Raw genomic sequence first — 22,698 nt, 5'->3', positions numbered from 1 at the left:
CAAGGAAGTTTCCAGAACAGAGGCTGAGGGTGAGGAGAGGCAGGGGGCGGGGGGAAGGGGGGGCCCCCCCGCAAGGCTACAGGATTCCTAGCTTCCCGCTCCTTTGTGGGAAAAGCCTCCCGCCAAATCACAAGGAGGAGGTCTGGAAGTTCTTCAGAACCTGACCAATTCCTGTAGGAGGACTGCTGCCTGAACCCCCACCCGAGCTGGAGAAGGGGGCGTCCCTGCCCGAGGCACCCCCTGGGCCCCCGCAGGTTCCCTGAGCCAGGGCGGTGGACTGGGGGTCTGAGCTGCGGCCCCAGAGCCCGCCTGCTCTCCCCTCCCCTCCCCTCCTCTCCCCGGGCCGGGGACCCAAGCCCCGCCCCGCCCCCTCTTCCTTATCTCTTTCTAACCTTTTGCATTTTTTAGTCTCATTTCCTGTCGGGTTTTGCATTTCCCTCCCCCTGCCAGCCTATGACACACTTTCTCTCCTTTTTTCTCTCTTTCGCCTCCTCTGGCCTCGGGACTCCGGCCTGGGCGGCGCGCAGCCCCCTCCCGGCCCTGCAGCCCCTGCGCGGGCGGCGCCCCTCGGACCGCAGGGCGCGGAGGGCCCGAGGGCCGGGGCCCAGGGGGAAGCCGGCGGCCTGCGCGGAGGAGGCGGCCCGGCGCGGCAGGCGGAGCATGAACGCCCCAGGTAGGCAGGGCGGACGCGGGGGTGGGGGGCACGGGCCGCGACTGGGGGGCGCAGTGTGGGGATGCCGCCGCGGGGGGCGCCGTCCCGGCAGGGGTGCTGCGGGGGGGAGAGGACACGCGGGGGTGGGACAGCGCAGGGTGGGGGGAACCACAATGCATGGGGGGGCACGGAGGTAGACGGGGGGGGGGGGCGCGGAGGACGGCGCCGCTGGGGGCGGCGCGGTCGCTGTGGGGGCGCGCCTGGGGAGAGCACACGCGGGGTGGGAGCGACCTGAGAGGTCTGGGATGGCTTGCTCTCCTTGCCCCGCGGAGCTGGACCCCCATCCATCTCTCTTCCCCTCCCCTCTTTCTCTGCCTCACTCTCCACGCTCCCCTCCCTCCCCACCCCCGCCCCAGCCCTCTCTTTCCAATCCTGATTTCTTCCACTCTCCACCTCCCCGTGTCCCCTCCGTGCCTCTCTGGGACAATCTGTCTCCCAGTGTCTCCGCCTGGCAGAGTCCCCACACCCTTCCCAGAAGAAAGGGATGATCCCGGGGAGCGGGTCGGGGGGGAGCGGGTGGGTGGCAGTGGCCCAGCAGGGCGCCCCTCGGTGCACCTGCCCCACAGAGAGGAAAAGAACCTTTTCTAACACCTGAAAGGACAGGAAGTTTCCAGACCACAGCGAGGCCTGACTCAGAGGCTCCCGAGAAGGTGGGGCCCCTGGGTGCAGAGGGGAAGGACAGCCTCTCCCATGGGGAGTATTTGAGAAGGGGACAGGAGGGGCCCCGGTTCCCAGCAAAGCCAGGAGGAGGTCCTGGTGACCCTGGCCTGCAGTTCCCTTCCCTGGACCAAGGACCACCCCAGCACAGGGTTAGGCTGGAAGCCTCCCCCCATCCCAAGCTCTCCTGCGCTCTGGGGCACAGGGAGGGAAGGTGAATTCTCTGTGGCTTCAGAGCTCAGAGCATAGTTGGAGGGGCCACAGGGAGACAGGTAGGCTGTAGGGAACAGCCTTTCCAGTTGCCCCTGCCCTGCAGGAATGGAGAGGTTTGTCCAAGCCGTGAGCCTCCCTGCACCAGCTCAGCAGTGTGTCAGCAGAGGGCCATTTGCTTACCCCTGGTCTTGGACCAAACTGACCCCTGTGCCCAGACTGCCCTAAGAGCCTTTGATTTGTAGTTCAAAAAATTTGTCCTGACATTTACAACTCTCTTGAAGGTACAAGGTTTTCAACCTTCCAGAAAGGGAAAACATGTTGGTCAGTCCCTTGACAATTACTGAGTGCCTACTCTGGGCATGATGTGCCCTGCAGTCCCAGGGGCATGGCTTCATGCAAGGACAGGAATTTAGTGAAAACTCCCCACCTCGGTCCTTTCCCTGAATGTCCACTTCTGTCCACCCCCAAGGAAGCCATAAAGAAATGATGGTCCCACCGTGGGCCATGGGTGATCTGAGGGCAGAGGGAGCCTGGCACTGAGCCTCGCCACACTCCAGCAGAAGGTTTGGATGTGTGTGGATTATATGAGCACCGGCATCAAAAAGGAAGGCTGCTGGCCCCGCCGGTCCGGTCTGGAGTCAGCACATGCATGATCCTTTATGTGATTTTTTTTCTTAATGGTGGTAAAATACACGTAACAAAATTTACCTTCTCCACTGCTGTTAGGTCTATAGTTCAGCGGGATTAAGTGCATTCATACCGTGGTGCCACCATGTCCAGAACTTTCTCATCTTCCCAATCTGAGACTCTGTCCCCATTTAACAATAACCCCTCCCCCTTCCCCTCAGTTCCTGGCATCCACCCTTCTGCTTTCTGTCTCTGTGAGTCTGATTCCTCCAGGGACCTCACGTAAGGGGGTTCATACAGCAATTGTCTTTTTGGGGCTGGCTTGTTGCAATGAACATGATGTCCTCCAGGCTCATCCATGTTATAGCGGGCATCTGAATTTCCTTCCTCTTCAAGGCTGAGTAGTGTTCCATTGTGTCGACAGACCCAGTTTTGTTTTTTCCATTCATCCTTTATGAGGTCTTTTAAAATGACTTGTGAACCTAACTGTTCATCTGAAGATGATGGCCCTCGTTTGAATCAGTCAGTGGGCACTGTCTGGGGTGCTGCACTGGGCGCCATGGGGGACACACGGAAGGGATGTGAGACCCAGATGTCCTCGCCCTAGGTAGTTCGTGCCGAGCAGTCGGGCACACTGTGGCCAGAGCATACCGAGACTCAAACAAGATGGAACAGAATTGAGGGGAGGGAGGACGGTGAGGGGTGAGGCTGGGACATGATAGGTGGGTGCACTCAGAGGGCGCAGGGACTGGGCTAGAAGGTTCCAGACTGAGACAGTGCTGGCAGGACAACGTCCTGGCTTCTTCCCTACGTTGTGTTTCTCTACCCTCCCGAGAGACGACTTGCTTCCCAGGACCGAAGGGCTGTGTGTCTGGTGTGACAGGGGGAGGGGGCGGTGGAGGACGAAGGCAGCTCCTCACAGCACCTCCCGCGGGTAAGGCCAGCTTGGGTCCTGATGTTCGGATGATTGTGATGAAGAGGAGCGTCGGAGGATCCATGGAGCTCCTCAAGTCCATTGTAAAGCCGCCTTCCGCTCTCTCTTGCTCAGCCTTGGAGGCAGTGCGCCCTGGTGACGGGGACAGGGTTTGTAACTCCTGCGTGGGCCAGGATTCCCAGGTGACCGCCCCAACACAAGCATGACTGCTGTTGGCACACCCTGAGGTGTGAAACTGCTTGAAGAGTCCGATCGAGGGACGAAGGCCCCAGGAGGTCCATGCTCTGCCTCTCGGGTCCGAGGTTGGCGGGGACGGTGGGAAGGTGCATCGTGCTGTGGCCCCAAACACGGGTGCCGCCACAACAGCTCATCTGTGCTCAGCCTGTGACCTTGGACGGGCCTGTCACGTCAGCTCTCTCAGTCATTTCTCCCCAGATATCCAGATATTAATACTGATTATTTTCAGGATTGTCGGTTACCCCAAGCATAAAATGAGAACACACGAAATGTGACAAATGACAAACCTTTGCGAGTGTTACCGAGATCTGGGGAGGAGGAGAGGTGGGACAGTGAGGTCCAGACTTTCCCACGCAGCCCCGCTGTTACCTGGTTTCCTGGTCCGCAAACCCCGTCTTCCGGGCAGTTGTGTGGATATCCTGCAATATCCCATCAGCCTAGCAAATACTGGCATTGATTTAAATATAGGAACAGAGAGAAAAGGAGAAGACAACTTTTCGGGAAGCCCCTTAAACACGCTTTTCTCCTAAGTACAGTTTCCCAGATGCCAGTCCCGCCCTGGGCCACGCCTCGCAGGAAGAACACGCCCGGGCATCGTCCCCTACGCTGTCCACGAGCTCCTCGTGCTCTGCGGGTGAGTGGTTTTAGTGGGGTGACTGTTCTCAGGAGGGTAACCTTTTTTGGTCATGATCTGTTCAGGGCTTCGAGATTATGATGGTCGCTGTCCCATTTGTGTTTATGTGACCATGGCCCAGTGCCAAGGAGTAATAGTTGTGTTCCCACCTCCCCGGGCTTGTGTGGTCTCTTCCTGCGCCAGCCCCAGGGTCAGGCTCCCCCAGACACATCTGTTGTGTCACAGCTCCCCATGCAGCTGGGGGGGGTGTCATTCCCCGGTGGATGACACTCCTCAGTCGTGGCTGAGCCGGAGGGAGGGGTGTGCAGACTCCACACCCCAAAAGAAGGCTCCCTCCTCCCCGTTGGTTTCTCTTTCGACGGTGTAGGCTTCCTTCCTGCCTCACTCCCACTCAGGAATGAGCAGTCCTCGTACAGACATGCAGCAGTGACAAGGCGGGCCCCCCCACGCTCTGTCCCACGTACCCCACAGATCCTGGGGGTGCCGCGGGCAACACCCATCACGCTTTGCTGTCTACGGTCACCACCACCCCCAGGTGCTGGCCCCGTCTGCGAGGAGGCAAGATCCTTGAGTGGGAGGATCTGCAGTCTTGGAGCCAGGCCGACGGGGCGTCCACCCTGGCTCCGCAGCGCGCTAGCTGGGTGACCTCAGGAAACTCGGGAGAGTCATCATGGCTCTGAGCCTCAATTGCACATGTGCAAAATGGGTATAAAAACACCACCCCTACATTCGTGTAGACCACAGTGTTTCCAAATGAAGGTGCCCAGAGGACTTCTGGTTTTAAAGTTGTACTTCTGACGTGGTTCCTTGTGATGGAGGGTGGGGAGCAGGAGGTAGGACAGAGTGATGAGTTAAATACGAAACAGTATGTACCACAGCGCTATCTTCTAATTTACAAAAAAAAAAAAAAAATCAGTGAGATGCAGGAATTGGCACACTTTCTCTATAAAGGTCCAGATAGTAAATATTGTAGGCTTTTCGAGCCAGATGGTCGCCGTGGAAACTGCTCAGCTCTGGTCTTGCAGCCTGAGAGTAGCTGCAGACGTGAATGAGCGTGGCCAGATTGGGCCAGGGGCACAAAATGCGGGGCGCAGGATTCACCCTTGACCAATAGTTGTCCAACTCCAGAATGGGGGAACTCGACCCAAGAGGAAAATTGTTGTTTTTTTTTTTTTAAGATTTTATTTGTTTGAGAGAGAGAGCACAAGTGGGGGGGGGAAGAGGGAGAGGGAGAAGCAGGTTCCCTGCTGAGTGGGGAGCCCGACACAGGGCTCAATCCCAGGACCCTGAGATCATGACCTGAGCCAAATTCAGATGCTTAACCAACTGAGCCACCCAGGCGCCCCAAGAGGAAAATTCTTAAAGGACATGAGCAAACAGAATACGAACATACCAACCAACGAGCTTCCTTTCTAATGAAATGCACACAAAGTCATGCAAGAGGGGCGTGCCATTTTACACCTGTCGCTCTGGCAAAGGTCAAAAGGTTGAGGGACAACAGGCGCCCATACAGCGTGGCTGTGACGATATTTACCAACAGGGTAAGTGCATAAACCCGCTGGTCTAGGAATCCCGCTTCTAAGAATGTATCTCACGGATGGAGTGTTTCTGCGCGCCGGTATTCACCGTAACATTGTTTATCACAAGAAAAAGTTTGAAGCCACACAAATGTGCCCCAGGAGTGAGGTCATCCGATACCACGGAATTCTGCGAGGCCATTAATGGACCAGGCAGGACTCTAGGGCACATCCGAGGAGTTTCTGGAAAAAAAACACTAGCACATATAAGAAACGGCTCTAGTAGGGACCTTGGGGAGAGGGACTTGGTATTTATTTTGTGTTTTATAGTATTTATTTTCTATCCTTGTCCCTCTTTTTTTTTTCTTTTTTTACCAAGAGCATCTGTTATCTTTATGATCAAGAAAACAACAATGTAGGGGCACCTGGGTGGCTTAGTTGGTTAAGCGTCTGCCTTTGGCTCGAACCCTGATCTCAGGGTCAGGCTCCCTGCTCAGCGTGGAGTCTGCTTCTCCCTCTCCCTTTGCCCCTCCCCCTCGCTCATGCATGCACTCTCTCTCTCTCAAATAAATAAATAAAATAAAATAAAAAAAGGAAAACAACAATGTAAAGTCAGGTTAGGAAGAGCGTCTAGGGTCGTCCCCATCCACTGCTGTTGCCGTCCTAGCTTCTCTGGGTCCCACCGGCCAGCCCCCGAGAGAGCCTGACTTCTGATCTCTGCTGCATCCCAGTAAGAGAAATCCCAGAGCCTCAGCGCTCCCATCGAAAGGCAAGACACCTCCCGAATCTGACGTGCACAGCTGCTGAGCGTTTCCATCCACCCACGTAGCCAAGCACCCAGATGGAGCCACAGGTCCCTTCCAGGCCCCCGGGGTGGGGGAGTGTCTCGAGCCCCTGCCCTGTCGCTAACCCCCCACCTGCTTTGCCTGTCCTTGAACGTCACCTAAATGGAACCATGGGGCATGCTCCCTTTTGCCTCCAGCTTGAGACCCGCTCGTTGGCGCGATGTACAGCGACACCGATTCTCGGAGTGGTGCCGTATGAACGTCCCCCACTTTCTTTACCGTCCTGCCGCTGGGAAGCATCTGCGTGTTTGCACTTTGGGGCTTTTATGATAAAGCTGCGGTGGACATTCTTGCGGAAGTCTTGGTGGCAATGACCCATTTTTTTTTTTTTTTTTTAATCTGGAGACGAACAGAAGCCCCATGCCAGCATCACTGAGCTTCAGTAAATTGTTATTTTAGTGGGTGAACGTTGGAATGAAATACAACCAGGTCTTACCAACATTAGTTAGTGCTTCCTTCCTGGCCTCTAAGTAAGGATTATGTGATTCACCAAAGTTTTCTAAGAAGAAATGGCCTTTTTTTTTTTTTTTTTTTTAAAGGGATTCGAGTGTAGTTGGTTCAGGAGGATGCGTTCCATTGAATAGTAGTGATACCTCACACCGCCCTCCCAGGCTCCAGGCTCCAGGCTCCAGGCTCTAATTCTCAGGTGCTTTTCGAAAACCCGTGTGTTGACCTCCATCACTCCTGGGGCACCGGAGCCCTCGGTCATCCCTGTGTGTGGACGAAGAGACGGGTGTGCGGAGATCCCCCGTTCCCGGGGACGTTCTCTGTCTCCGTAAGCCGTGTCTCCCGGGGCCCCTCGGGGAGGTTCTGTCACATGGCCTCTATATTCAGGGAGGTTTTAGGTCCCAGAGGAAAGTGGCTCCCAAGTAGGGGAGACCCCCCCCCCCGGACTGCAGCAGAGCACGGGGCGTTCGCGGGGAACGGACTAATCTCCTTGTCCCTTGGTGTCATATAGAATGTTTACACCATGTGGCATCTTTTTAAACTAATTTTTAAAATACATTTTTGAAGCCCAGCCTTCTCTGTCTTGTGGCAGAGTCAGACGACCGGAGCCAAGAGGCCCTCCTGCCCTAAGCCGGCGGCCACCCTCCCTCGTGGGTCTGGGCACACGGCCGCTCCCCACCTCCTCCACCCTACACGGGTGCCGGCCCCCGTCTCGTCTGTCCAGAGCCTCCTGGGGCCCCTGCACCCTAGCTCTCCTGCATCGCCCACGTCTCCCTGCTCTCCAAGGATCGTTGCCATCCACGTACAGATAGGATGCAGCTCTACCCGCCTTTAGAGAAGAGAACAGCCCCCCCCCCCCGGCTTTCCTGGCCCCTTGTGCTCCCCGCCGGCCTGGCTCCCCACAGCAGGGACTTACTGTCTCCATCCTGGACGCTGGAAGTCCCAGGTGGACGTGCGGGCAGGGCTGGGGTGTCCGGAGGCCCCTCTCCGGGGCGCGTGGACCGCCGCCTTCCTGCCGTGTCCTCGCGCGGCCCTTCCCTCTGTGTGCGTTTGCCGCTGAGACTGTGTGTGTGTCCCGTTTCCTCCTCTGACGAGGACACTGCCATGCTGGGTTTGCTAACAGCTTCACTTTAACTTCACCACCTCTTCCCAGGCCTCGTCTCCAGCTACAGGTCCCGGGGTTAGGGCTTCAGTGTATGAACTCGGGGGATGCACTTCAGCCCATCAGCTTTAGAGCAGGTCTCTTTGGAAATGTCTACACTGTCCCCCCCCCATCCTCTGTTGCCCTCTGTCTGGACTCTATTTCGATAGCTCTTCTCAAGGTCACTGCTGGCCCCCAAGCGGTTGGTTCAGGGGTCTGTTCTTAATCCTCCCAGGACCTGATCCCAGCCTCACGTGACTGTCCGGCCCCTCCTCCTGAGAACACGGCGTGGGTCCCGCCGTACTGACCACTCCTTCCTACTTCTCTTTTCTGATTCCTCGGTAACCCTTGACCTCAGGGTCAGAGTGCCTGGGGCCTCTTTTCCCCGTGCTCACCCTCCCTGGGTGCTCCCTATCTCACGACTGCCAGGTCCCGTTCTGTTGCCCAGCCTGAGCTCTAGACGCTAACAGCCAACAGTCTCAACTTGTCTACCTGGACATGGAGTAGATCCAGAATTTCCCAACCCTGCCAGGTGCTCAGGCTTAAACACCTCCGAGAGGCTCCTGATTCCTCTCTCAGAAACAGGAGTGCGTGCACTTGCTCAGCGCAGAAATCCCACCTGCTCTGCTGAGGTCATGGAGGATGCCATTTTTACGCCTTGTTGGTGCATCTGTCTGGGGACCTGCTCCCCCAGCAGGTGGAGTATCGTTCCGTGTGCTGGAGACGCCACCCGGCTCAGCAAGGGGGGCCTCGGAGTCTGGGCCACAAATCCGTTGGGCCCGATGCGACATGATTACACAGGACTTGGGATGGCACCCGGGGTCCTTCTTGAGGGCCAGGTCCTTGCAGCGAGGGATGGCTTGCGTGAGAAGGACCGAGCTCTGTGGAAGAGTTCTGTGATCGATTGCCCATGTCTGCTGTGGGTGTAAAACTGAAAACTGAAGCCTGGGGTGCCCCCGATGATGAGTCATCTGCGCGCTTGCTTGTCAAGACCAGGAACCCTCAGAGCCTTAAAAATCCACGATTGCTCCGCGACCTTGAGCAAATCACTTCACCGTCCCAAGATTTTTGCTTCTTCACGAGCAAGATGGAGATAATAATCCCTGCCTCCCTGCCACCCGAAATTACTCCGGGGAGCGTAGGAGATAGCGGGTGAGAAATTGCTTTGAAAATAACAAAACGTTATATACATGTGAGGTTTTATTGTTATTAATTGACGTCTCTAGTCATGAACTCGTGTTAGCCATGCCTTCCTCTGGACCATTTCCTTGGGCTTTGCTTTCCTTTTCTCCCTCTCTGACAAGACCATGCCATTTGGATTTCCCTAGTGATGACGAGGAAGGGGTTGACCCTTGATGGCGGGCATGGGGCATGATCTTCTGTGCTTGGAAGATCTCGACCTCTTTAACACCAGGGTGGGTGGCTTCCCCTGGGGCCTTGTGGGTGGTCGGGGATGGGCCACTGCATTGCCAGCCATGGTCTGGTCCCCGCCCCTCCCCCACCCCTCGTGATGCTTCTGCACAACAGGGAATAAAAATCTTCCCAAAGTAAATTTTTGTCTCCCTTCAGGGTTCATCCTTATTACCCAGATTCTGGAGTTAAATTAATTCTCCCGTCGGGCAGTTGGGAGTGGTTGGTCCTGCTGCCACGCACACCTCTGGTTCATTTCTGGAGCGGGCATCAGCATCTATCTGTTCTGTCACCTGATAAAAACGTCCCTGTCCCCAAACCCACACGTCTCCCTTCTTTCACCTTGAATGTTGTTAATGCCCTGTGTTTTCTGTGAAAATCCCAAACAAGAGTCCCCATTTGTAGCCTCCTGTATGCATTAACTTTTCCCTCAGACCCAGGGGAGCCATCAGTTCTTATATTATTTGGTTTAAGCGAAGCTTTGGGGCATTTCTTCTTGCCAGTGGTATATTCTGAGTTGGATTCATTGGTCGGGCTCTTATTTATTAGCGAGCGTGTTTTATTGTAATTCATTTCCTTCTGGCTTCATTCTCCGGCCTTTGCCATGAACAATGTTTGGTGTGGTGTGAAATGAGAAGTATTCACAACTTCTCTAAGACATAAAGGGTCTTTTTTTCTGGTTTGATTTCTTTTTTTTTTTGGTTAGTGGCAGAAAAATAAAGGACTCGTGTTTCCTGTGGGCCTGGAAACAGTGAATCAGATTTTTGTTTTGTTTAAAACCTGAAAATCTCAGGCAGGATTTGAAAGTCTCTGGACAGAGCTGAACGCCGTGTTTAAGGGCTTGGGGTGATGCCCCTTCCCGATGGGCCATTCCACAGGAGAGGGGGTGGCTACCCACGGAGACTGATGTGAGTGGGACCAGAAGGGTAACCTGAGTCAAACCATCGCTGGGGCACAGTGGGTCCTGACACTTCCTCCCTTGCCTTTCCTGTCCCGAGGGACATTTTCGTGATTCAACACCTGGTTGTTATTCACAGAAGAAAGAGTGTATGTAGTATATGTGGGCTCTGCCTCCCACCAGCCACGAGACCTCGAACAGGTCCCCGAACGTCTCTGCACCTCTCCTCATCTGTAAAATGGGGATGGCAGCAGTATTAGGCAAGACACCGTCTCCTGAGTGCTCCGCACCTGCAGCAGGCTCGTCCCTCGGGGAGACACACAGGAAGGGACATGTGCACACTCGTGGTACAGATGTACGCTGCTCGTTAGCACGGGGACCTAGAGCAAGCTCCGAAGGGCCCCTGCCAAATCTAGAATTTATCGAGAACAGTTTACTCCTCTACCTGATCCCCCGTACCTGAACCCCCATGACTACCATTATCCACTTACTCATCCCTCACACGTGCCCAGCGTGCACCGTCCACGGGCCCCCTGCTAGGTGCTAAGGATGAAAAGCTGGCGTCCCGGCCCCAACCAGCCTGTAGTGGGGGGAGGAGCCAGGTGAGTAAGCACCCAGTGAAGATGGGGCTGCAGGAGGGAGCACCCGGGGCTGCCGAGGAAGTCACCAAGACTTCCCAGAGCCGATCGAAACTGAACAGAGTCTGGGAGAATAACAAGGCTTTCTCAGCAGAGGACCAGCCTACACTAAGCCACGGAGGGGCGGTTAGTGTTGGGGTCAGACGGAGAGATGGGGAGGTGTTGGGACAGAGGGAGGAGAGGCCACCGAGAGCCCTGGGATGCCGTGCCAAGGAGGCAGATGCTGTCCTGTGGGCGAGGGCCGGCCGCTGGGGTGTTCTGAGCAGGATGGATGTGCAGGTTCGAAAGATCACGAGCGGCAGCAAGGAGAACAGATGGGAGACTCCAGGCAAGAGGCAGGGCCCCCCTCTGATGGGACACAGGCCAGGATGCGTTCTATTGTTATTTCAAATAAACTTCACATTGAAGTGTAACATTCATACGAGAGACGTGCACGAACCCTAAGCACGCAGCCTGGGGAGGTTACGCAAAGCGCACGTGCTTGTGTCACCGGCACCCAGATTAGGAAACAGACACGGCTGGCTGAAAAATTGTGCCATTATGACAGTAATGACTCTCCATATAGTGATAATCACCAGTATAGGTATGTCCCAAATACTGCGGGGGCCACTGAGGTTCTAAAAATGTTTGGCTGTTTATTCAAACTGCAGATCTAATGAGTGCTCTGCATTCTGTCGGGACCCCCGAGCGGCATCCATGTTTTGCACGTAGCCGCACTTTGCCAGCGACAACCTGTTCTATGAATAGTCCACATTTTATCTGTACTGCTGTTGAAGGCTACTTGGGGTGTTTCCGATTTCTGGCCATTATGAAAAAGGGTGCTATGAACATTCTCATCCCTGTCTTTTGGAGATTCGTGTCTGTATTTCCACTCGAGAGTGGATCTGCTGAATCATAGAGTATGCTGCTAGTCAGCTCTAGTAAATACTGTCAAATCATTCTCTAAGAATGTCCCAGACCACACCCCCATCAGTGTCACATGCGCGTTCCAGCTGCCCTGCGTCTTTGCTCACACATGCCATGTCTGTCTCTTCATTGTTATCCATCCCAGTGGGGGTACAGCCAAAAAAAATAATTTTGTGGTTTTAATTTGCATTTCACTTGTGACTAAGTCGAGTTAACTTTTTATGTGCTTATTGGCCATTTTGGATCTCGTCCTTGGTGAAGCGTCCCCTCAAGTGTTTTGCCTGTTAATCTCTTAGGTGGGCAGTTTCTTATTGAATTATAGTAGTTCTTTATATATGATAGGCAGGAGTCCGTTGTCAGATATGTGTATTACTGATATCTTTCTTCAGTTTATGGCTTGCTTTTTCACCTTCTTAATAGAGTATGCTGATGAATAGAAGTTTTTAATTTTAACGTAGTCCAATTGATGTGGATTTTTTTTCTTACGGCCAATTATTTTTTGAATCCTTTGCAAGAAAGACTTGTCTACCCCAAGGTTTATGGCTTCTTCTAAAAGCTTTATTATTTTGTCTTTCACATTTTTTAAAAGATTTTATTTATTTATTTGGGAGAGAGAGAACAACCGGGGAGATGGGTGGAGGGAGAGGGAGAAGCCAGGACCCTGGGATCATGACCCGAGCCGAAGGCAGATGCTTAATCGACTGAGCCACCCAGGCACTCCTGGGTGGCATCTTTCACATTTAGATCTATAATCCTTTTAGAGTGAATTTTTTCCTTTAAAATAAACTTTATTGCAGGAAAATTTACATACAATAAAAAGTACCCATTTTGAGTTTACAGTTCAGTGTGTTTTGACAGATGTGTATACCCATGTAATGACAACCACAATAAGATATAGACTGTTTCCATGACCCCATGAAGTTGCCCCATGTCCCTTTGCCACTCGGGGTGTGGTCTATGACCAGCAGCATCAGCCTTACCTGGAAGCTGGTTAGAAATGCAGACTCTCAGATCCCGCCCCAGACCTGCTGAACTAGAATCTGCATTTCAACAATATTCCAAGGTACTCTGTATGCACATTAAAGGCTTAGAGGCAATCTGAGTTCCTTTGGAGAAAGATGACAAGCCGAAAATGCTGTTTCTATTGTTATAAATAGCACAGCCTGAAGCAAGGCAGGGTAAATGATAGATTATCCAGTTTGGGGGGAAGATGAAAGTGAGAAGAAGGACTAAGTTGGGAAGAAGTGTTGAAGTCATTATAGGAGCACCTTCTATTCCCCAGACGGAGTCCTGGCCCCAACCATGTCGGGACAGGGCTCCCGGGGGGGACGGGATTTGCCACTGGGGAGGCTCATGGGGCCGCTGCGTCCTGCTCTGTGCCCTGGACCAGAATGGAGAAAGCCATCCTAAGGACCAAGCTCAAAAGAGATTTAATTTGGGGGTTCTTGTTGTTACCTTTTTGACTTTGTTTCAAGTTTAATTTTTATCTTTATCTAAGAAATACATGTATTGGTTTTTAAATGTCTAATATTTCCACATGGCTTATAATAAAAAACAGCAGTCTCCCAGCCCCCTCCCTCCCCCACTCCGCCGACATCTTAATCACGTTCTCTTGCCATGGCTCCTTAACCCTCATACCTGGTGCTCTGTTCTCCAGGGAGTAAACCTTCCTTCTCCTGCTGGGCTGGGAAGGGAGTATGGGGGTTAACTGCTCCTTTTCCACATCTTCAGCCATGCCTCCTGGTGTAAGCCCTCCCCTGCATGTCCACTTTCTATAGTATAAGATGCCTCTATTTCCTGAGCCTTTCTGGGCTCTTCTTGCCAGCTCTTCGACCACGAGGTACTAGGTTACATCTCTCTCTAAATCTCTAAACATTTTTAAATTATGCACTAAATATCTCTTAAAAATTCAAACAAATTGGGGCACCTGGGTGGCTCAGTCAGTTAAGCGTCTGCCTTCGGCTCAGGGGGATCGAGTCCCGTGTCAGGCTCCTTGCTCAGTGGGGAGTCTGCTTCTTCCTCTCCCTCTACTTGTGCTCTCTCACTCTTGTTCTCTTTCAAATAAGTAAATAAGATCTTTTAAAAATTTAAAACAAATTATATATAAAATAGAGAATTTTTTTTAAGATTTAAGAATAAAAAAATTCTTTTTTAAGAATAGAGAATGTTTTTTAAGATTTTATTTATTTATTTGACAGAGAGAGAGAGAGAGCACAAGCAGGGGGAGTGGGGGGTGGGGAGGGACAGAGGGAGAAGCAGGCTCCCCACTGAGCAGGGAGCCCAACGTGGGACTCGATCTCAGGACCCTGGCATCATGACCTGAGCCAAAGGCAGACGCTTAACCGACTGAGCCACCCAGGTGCCCCTATGGAATTTATTTTTGTGAATGGTTTGAAATCCCTTTAAACGTATTTCTGAGGGCTGTCCCAGCACATCCTTTCCCCTCTGATCTGCAGCACCGAGTTTCTCAGGACTCAAATTTCCCTCTACCCTGGCTCTAAATCTGAGCTCACTGTCATATTCCTTAGATCTGCTTATCTTTAGCCAAACAAGTACCGCACTGTCTTCTTCCCCTTTTGTTTTCTGCCTCCTCAGGTTTTTGTTTTTGTTTTTAAAGATTTATTTATTTATTTATTGAGAGAGATAGTGATAGAGAGCATGAGAGGGGGAGAGTCAGAGGGAGAAGCAGACTCCCCGCCGAGCAGGGAGCCCGATGCGGGACTCGATCCCGGGACTCCAGGATCATGACCTGAGCCGAAGGCAGTCGCTTAAACAACTGAGCCACCGAGGCGCCCCTGCCTCCTCAGGTTTTTAACTGAACATTTCCTGATTCCATTTTATCTCTTCTCTTAGCTTACCAATTATACTTCTTTAAAGTCTTTTTAAAGAATTTGGAAAATACATTAACTAATCCAAGTTCCCCTTCAAATGGCACTATATTGCTTCACATGTGGTGTAGGCACGTGATCTCTGAGTATTCCCCGTTTCTCCTCCCCCCCCCCCCACCGTGAGAACATTGTCAATCATTTCACCAATCCCTGTGCGAGAATCACCTGATACACTGTGACTATTAGGGAAAAGCCATAAACATTGTTGCTATTGTAGACCCGCCCCAACTTACAATGGTTACACTTATGATTTTTCATTTTTCGACTTTACAATGGGTGCATTTGGTAGAAACTATACTTTGAGTTGAATTTTGATATGTTCCCAGGCTAGCGATTGCAGTATGATTTTCTCTCGTGATGCTGGGCAGCAGTGAGCTACAGCTCCCACTCAGCAATGCCGGGATTACTGACAACCATCCTGCACCCACACACCCATTTTTCGCTTTCAGCACAGTATCCAATGAATTACATTGGGATATTCAGCCCTTTATTATAAATTGGCTTTGTGTTAGATGATTTTGCCCAACTATGGGCTAATGTAAGTGTTCTGAGCTCGTTGAAGGTAGGCTGGGCTGAGCTACGATGTTCGATAGGTATATTAAGTTACATTTTCGACTTAACGGTATTTTCAACTTCCAGTGGGTTTATCAGGAGGTCACCCCATCATAACTGGAGGATGAGCTGTACTTGAGAGAACAGTTCTATTTTAGGTCAATTAAGAATGAGAAAAATGAAAGATCTTATTTTACATTTATTTATTTATTCCTTCTCCAGTGTTCTTCCTTTCTTTGTAGTGTTTTCTGCCTGAAGATCCACTTTTAACATGTCTTGCAGGGCAAGTCTGCCGGCCATAAATTCTCTGCATTTTGGTTTATCTGAGAAAGTATTTATTTCTACTTCCCTTTTGAGGATGATTTCCTTGGATATGGAATTCTAGGTTGATAATTTTTTTCTTTCTTGATACTTGGACTATTGCCCTCCACTCCCGCTGCATGATGTCTGATGGGAAGTAAACTGTGATTCTTACCATTGTTGCTTTGTAGGTGTTTTCTCCCCCTGTGGATGCTTTCTAGATTTTCTGTTCGTCTTTGGATTTCTGCAGTTTGGATCTGACATATGTAGGTGTGTTTTTCTTTTCTTTTTTTCTTTTTTTCAAGATTTTATTTATTTGAGAGTGCAGAGTAAGCAAGAGAGAGAGAGAGAGCCCGAGCGGGGAGGAGAGGGAGAAGCAAGCTCCCTACTGAGCAGGGAGCTCAACGCGGGGCTTGATCCCAGGACCCCAGGATCACAACCTGAGCCGAAGGCAGATGCTCAACAGACTGAGCCACCCAGGCGCCCCTGTAGGTGTGTTTTTCTTGTTATTTATCCTTCTTAGTGTTCTCTGAACTTCCTGGATCTGTGCGGTTTGATGTTATTAGCTCTGGAAAATAATTGGTCATTATTAATTCAAATATTCCTCCTGCTTCTCTTTTTCTCCCCCCCCAACTCATCCAAATACATGTATCCTCCACCTCTGATATTATCCAATAATTCTTGCTTATTCTGTTCTGATTTTTTCCCCACTCTTTTCTCTTTCTACATTTCAGTTTAGGAAGTTATATTAACCTCTATTCAAATTCACTGATTTTTTTTTCCGTTGGCCATGTCCAGCCGACCGATGATCTTGTCAGAGGCACTCTTCATTCCCGATACTGTGTTTTTTGCTTCTAGCCTGTCCTCTCGATTCTCGTCGAGGGCTTCCATCTCTGCATACATGGCCCGTCTGCATGTTGTCCAGCTTTTCCAATAGAACCATCCACATATTAACCACAATTATTTTAAATTCCCCATCTGATAATTCCAGTATCCTTATCATACCTGAGTCTGGTTTTAACCACTGCTTTGTCATTTCAAAATGTATTTTTTCTTGCCTTTTGGCATTCCTTGTGCTTTTTTGTGGCAAGTAATAGGAACTGAGGTAAAGAGGCCTTTAGTGTGAGGATATATGTTAATATGGCCAGGATTGGGTTCTGTTTAATGTCTGTGGTAGCCGTAGGGACAAATCAAGCTTCCGCCACTTCAAGGATCCCTGCTGTTTTTGTCTCCCTTCTTGATTATGAGCCTCCCTCCTCCTTAGAGAATTTTTACAGCGCTTTCAGCTCTAATCCATGGTCGTCCTGGAGCCTGATGCTGTGGTGGAATGTTCTAGACCCTGTGATGAAGTGTCAGTCTTTTAGTGGGCCTGGGCCTTGGGGCTGGGACACTCACAAGTGATACTCCAAGGATACAGATTTCCCCCTATGCCCCAGTCCCTCCTCCAGCCGCAGTGTCCCAGTCTGTTTCCTTGACACCTTACCTGTGACTATGGCTATGAAGAAGGTCCTGGGTCTATTCAAGGTGGTTCCTTTCATCACCCTCTGCCGGACCCACCAGGCGCGTCTTCCTGGGATCCTCGCTGTGAGAACTTGGTGCACTTCCTGCTAGAAAAGCCAAAAAGATTGTGGTGTCCCCCTAACAGTGTGGTCCCCCTAGTCTTTCATTCTTACTGGTCCACAGTCGGCCTCCAGCAAAATCACCATTAAGAGTTCCTACCAGTTTATGGCTCCAGCAGCTTCTGTTACCTCTAAGTAGACCTCAGTTGCTGCATCCTGCTAGATGTCCCCATCTCTCACATTCTCAAGGTGGCCATTTGTCCTGTGACCTCACTTCTCTGATCTTAGTTCTCTGGGTCTCTTAGTTCTCAAGAAAATTGTTGATTTTCTGTTCATCCAGCTTTTTCTTATAAGGATGGAAGAGACAACTTCCAAGCTTTTTACATGTTAGAGCCGAACCCACAGGTTGATAGCAAGCTGCCTTCATTACTGTAGTGTCTTAGTTAGGGTAGGCTCTACCGCAGAGCGAGGAGACCCCACAATGCCAATGTCTTAAAGAACAGAAAGTCTGTATTTTTTTCTCATGTAAAATGCAGGGTGGGTTTTCAGGTTAGCAGGACATCTGCCTTCCCTGCTGTTCAGGGCCCCAGGCTCTTTCCACCCCTAGGGCCACAGTGCTATTTTCACCTGGTCGGCAGAAGGAAAAGGACAGAAAAGTGCACACATGGCAGGTTTATTATGCACCTGTCCTGGAAGGAAAACGTATTGCTTTTGTTCACACTGAATTGAAAAGAACAAGGTCACATGACCACACTTGACTTTAAAAGAAGCTGGGAAATGTACTCGAGTCATGCACCTGCCACCCCCCCCACGCAGAGCTACCAATCTTTTTGTTTTGTTTTTTAAGATTTTATTTTTTGAGAGAGTGGGTGGAGGGGCAGAGGAGAAGCAGACTCCCCCTAAGCAGGGAGCCCGACGTGGGGCTCGATCCCAGCACCCTGGGATCATGACCTGAGCCGACGGCAGACGCTTAACCGACCAAGCCACCCAGGTGCCCCAACAGCTACAGTCTTTATCACTTACTGTTTTACATTTGATCTTAATGCCTGGTAGGACCAATGCATTTGACCTCATTCTTTATCATGTGTGTCTTGACTCTTTCTTGATCACTTGTTTCACCTTGCATACTTTAGATCCTGCTCCTGGTGTTCTATAAAACATCCTGTTGGGATTTCAGTTATATCAAATCTATATATAGGTCAATTTGAGGAGAACTGGCATCTTTCTGATATTGAGTGTTTCCATCTGTGAATTTGGTTTCTCTTTCCGTTTCTTTAGATCTTCTATAATGTTTTTCAGTAAACTTTTAAAATCTCTATAAAGGTCTTGCTTAGTTTTTGTTCCTCCTATCTTTTGTTTTTTGAGGCTAATATAGTGTCTTTTAAAACCTAGCATTACTAGTATACAGAAACATGGGCTTTTTTATATATTTAATCTTGGATTCATAACTATCCTGAACTCTTCTAAATTCTGATAATTAGTCTCCAGGTTTTTTGGTTTTTCTATGCAGATAATATCATTGGTGAGTGATAATAGTGGATTTTTTTCCCCTTCTTTTTCATTTCTCTCTCTTTTTTAATATTTTCTTTATATATTTTGACAGAGAGAGAGAGCTCGAGCAGGGGGGGAGGGTTAGAGGCAGAGGGAGAAGTAGACTCCCCGCTGAGCAGGGAGCCCGATGCGGGACTCAATCCCAGGACTCCAGGATCATGACCTGAGCTGAAGGCAGATGCTTAACTGACTAAGCCACCCAGGCGCCCCTTCTTGTTCATTTCTTAGATCTTTTATTTCTTTTTTTTTTTTCATTCATTTATTTTTTTTTACCATGCTAGCTAGCATCTCCAACAAAGCATTGAATAGTAGCAGTAATAGTGAGCATCTATGTTTTGGCTCTAATCTTGAAGGAGAAGCTTTCAGAGTTTCACTTTTAACTATTACATTTGCTGGAGGATTTTTGTGGATATATTTAATTAGTTTATGAACATTTATTTCCTGTCCATTTCCTGTTTGCAAATATATTTTATCTTGAATGCATGTCAGATTTGATCACGTGCTGTTTCTATAGTTACTGGATTATGTACAACTCTGCCTTACTCTTAATTAATCAAACCTCCTTATACTATTTTCTAAACTTAAACCAACTTTGTATTTCTAGGATAAACCCAACTTGGTCATGATTTTCTTTATTGTAGCTAGATTTTTTTTTTCTACTTGGACAATCTTTTTGAGTTAAAAGCACTCATTTTGCACTTTTTCTATTCTCCAACTTTATCTATCTATCTATCTATCTGTCTATAGATAGATAGATAGATAGATTTTTTTCCCTTCAGGATTGAGATATTTGCTGTGTTTCCCTCTCAATTCTATCCCTCACCCACTGGCTTCTGGTTTGAAAGTTATACACTCCATTTTTTAATCACTTAATTGAGACTGTAGACATTTTAACATTCATATTTAATAAAGTGTAAAGTTAACTAATACCTTTGCCCTCCTTCCCCCAAAATACAAGGACTTTTGTGTTCATTTCCAAATACTGAGCATGCCAATTCATGCACTGCTGCCCAGTATTTTAATTCTATTATTTTTAAACCCACAAAATAGGCATTATTAGTTTTGTTTTCTATAATGTTTGTCTAGATTTATGTATATATTTATCCTTTTTTTTTAAAGATTTTATTTATTTATTTGACAAAGAGAGACACAGCGAGAGCGGGAACACAAGCAGGGGGAGTGGGAGAGGGAGAAGCAGACTCCCTGCTGAGCAGGGAGCCCGACACGGGGCTCGATCCCAGAACCCTGGGATCATGACCTGAGCCGAAGGCAGACGCTTAACGACTGAGCCACCTAGGCGCCCCTTACCTTTTCTTTGGTCACTTTCCTCTCTGCATCTAGACCTAGTATTTTTCTTCCTTCCAGAAATATGTCCCTTAGAAGTTCCCTTAATGAGAGTCTGTTAGCAATAAATTCTCTATTTTTCTTAGTCTGAAAATGCCTTGATTTTGCTGTTGTTCTTGAAATAAAATTGCACAGAGTGCACAGTTGCGAGTTGGCTGCCACCTTCTCTCAGTACATTGAATGTATCATCCACTGCCTGAAGTTTCCCTGCCTGTTGACATTTTTCTCATCCTTGACTGATTGTTGTTCCTTTGAAGGTAGTCTTTTTCTCCCTTGCTTCTGTTTCAATTGCTTTCTGTCTTATGGTGTTTGTTCTGCAGTCATCCCACAAAATATATGGGTGTGGATTGACATGTTTGTTCTCCATCTCTGGATTCGTTGTACATCCTGCGTATGGAGATTCACATTTTCATCAGTTCTGGAAAATGCTCAACCAGGCCCCCTTCAAGGACTGTCTCTGCTCCTGGACATCCCAACACATGCAGTGTCCTTTCCGTTGTTCCTCCACATGCCTCAACTTCCCTAATAGTTTCTGTCTTTTTGCCTTGCTAGGCACCATCTTCTTGGTAAATTCTTGGCAGTTGGTATCTTAGTGATTTCTTTTTTTTTTTTTTTTTTTTTTTAGGATTTTATTTGTTTATTCGAGAGAGAGCAAGGGGAGGAGCAGAGAGAGAGGAAAAAGCAGACTCCCTGCTGATCATGGAGCTCAATGCAGGGCTCAACCCCAGGACCCCGAGACCATGACCCCAGTGGAAACCAAGAGTCAGATGCCCAACCACCAGAGCCACCCAGGCACCCCTAGTGATCTCTTCATATCTGTTTTCAGTTGACTAATCCTCCCCTCTGGTGTATCTGTCCTACCGTTCATCCTTTGAGGGCTTTAAAAACCATAATATTAAGGACGTTTTCAAACACACGCCAAAGTAGAGATTCGGATCATGAACGCTTTCCATGTCATCATCTGCACGTGGCACTCTCCTTACAGCCCGTGGCCCTTCTCCCCTCGCCCCCATGCTTGGGGGCACATCCCCGACCCCGCCTCATTTCAGCGAGAGCCACGTGCTCCGGGAAGCTTTTAACGTCAATCGTGATCGTTTGGTTCCTTTAGAGATTTGCTTGTTTGCTTTGAGTTGTTATTTACTTTTTATATTTTGGTTCTTTAAACATACTGAACATTTGGTTATTTAAGCATAATGGAGATAATACGTCTGCGTTCAGCATTGTTCAACCTCTAATATCTGGATTCCTTGTGGATCCGACGCTGCAGTTACTGTTCTGTTGGTGACTGTGCTTTCATTTGTTTTATCACTTTTTTAAAATTGTTCTCTGTTTTGGTTTCTTTGGGAAACATTAGGTGTTTGACTTAATTTCATAAATGATTTCTATCAGTCGTGAATTCCAAAAAAAAAGAAGAACTTGAGTTGGCAGTTTTACAGATAATTTTATTGAATTTAATTTTTAAAAAAGTTTTAAATGTTTAATTGAAGGATGGCTGATATAAAATATTAAATTAGTTTCAGGTGTACAACTGACAGCAGAGAGATTCAACAATTATAACATTCCGAAAGGCTCACCACATTAAGCATATGGCAGCATTATTGACTGTGTTCCCCGTGCTGCACTTTTCGTCCCTGTGACTGATTTATTTTATGACTGGAAGTTCGCACCTCTTCATCCCCTTCACCCATTTTGCCCATCCCCCGTCCCCTCTCTTTGGCAACCACCAGTTTTTCTTCTGGATTTATGTGAGCCCACGTTCTTTGAAATTATCTACAGAAAAATTTTGAGGCCTGAATTGGGCGTGTGCTTCTCCAAAGATGATGTGGGTTTGCTTCTGCCAGATGCCCGGGCCCCCTAGGAGCGGGATCACGTTGTCTGTTTGGTTAACGTGAACGTTTTATTGAAGTACGACGTACATACGAACAAAATGCAAATCATTACTGCACAGCTTTTGTGGCCGGCCGGCAGAAGACGATCAGAACTGCAGAATTCCCCTCCTGCTTCTGTGGATCACGTCCTCCATCAGAGGTCACTACCCTATGGAACACAGGGTGGTTCTACCTGTTTTCTTTTTTTTTTTTTTTTCAAGATTTTATTTATTTGAGAGAGAGAATGAGAGAGAGAGAGAGAGAGCATGAGAGGGGGGAGGGTCAGAGGGAGAAGCAGACTCCCCGCCAAGCAGGGAGCCCGATGCGGAACTCGATCCCGGGACTCCAGGATCATGACCTGAGCCGAAGGCAGTCGCTTAACCAACTGAGCCACCCAGGTGCCCTACCTGTTTTCTTTTGATGGAACCACCCGCTCTGTGCTCTTTTTTCATATCTGGCCTCTTTTACTCAGCACACGCCAATGTGTTCATTGACATTGCTGTATAGTACTCCACTTTGTGTTTCTCTCCTGCGGTTGGTGAGCATGTGAGTGGCTTCCCTTCGGGGGGTCTGACACCATGAGCTTCCTCTGTGTGTCCCATGTGAACACACCATGCTTCCCTGCCAGGTCTCACACCTAGGAACAGAGGAATCGGGGAGCACAGGATACTCGTGTTCCTGCTTTCATACTAACAGTGTTCTGCAATGGCCGTACTCACGTATTTCCACCAGCAGTACAAGCGTATAGGACAATTTAAACTAAATCCTCCACTTGGTGCATTTTGGTCCGTGAAGTCAGGTGAATGAAGATCCTCCAACT

At 49.3% G+C, this 22,698-nt stretch overlaps 1 protein-coding gene across 2 annotated transcripts in view; it reads left to right on the top strand.

Moving 5' to 3' along the window:
* Positions 1 to 602: 602 nt before the first annotated feature.
* CARD11 (caspase recruitment domain family member 11) overlaps positions 603 to 22,698 on the top strand; it is a 111,461-nt gene continuing 89,365 nt past the window's right edge. The window contains exon 1 of one of the 2 annotated variants that reach the window (XM_036101734.2): positions 603 to 673. The gene's annotated coding sequence lies outside the window, so the exon portion shown is untranslated. Of the gene's footprint in view, positions 674 to 3,996; positions 4,015 to 22,698 lie in introns of those variants that run through there. The other variant, XM_078074253.1, reaches the window with a different exon arrangement.

The sequence above is a fragment of the Halichoerus grypus genome, chromosome 6, assembly GCF_964656455.1.
Source record: "Halichoerus grypus chromosome 6, mHalGry1.hap1.1, whole genome shotgun sequence".
In the NCBI taxonomy this organism is placed as follows: domain Eukaryota; kingdom Metazoa; phylum Chordata; class Mammalia; order Carnivora; family Phocidae; genus Halichoerus; species Halichoerus grypus.
Note: the sequence above shows the minus strand (reverse complement) of the source record. Positions and strands in the feature narration are given on the sequence as shown.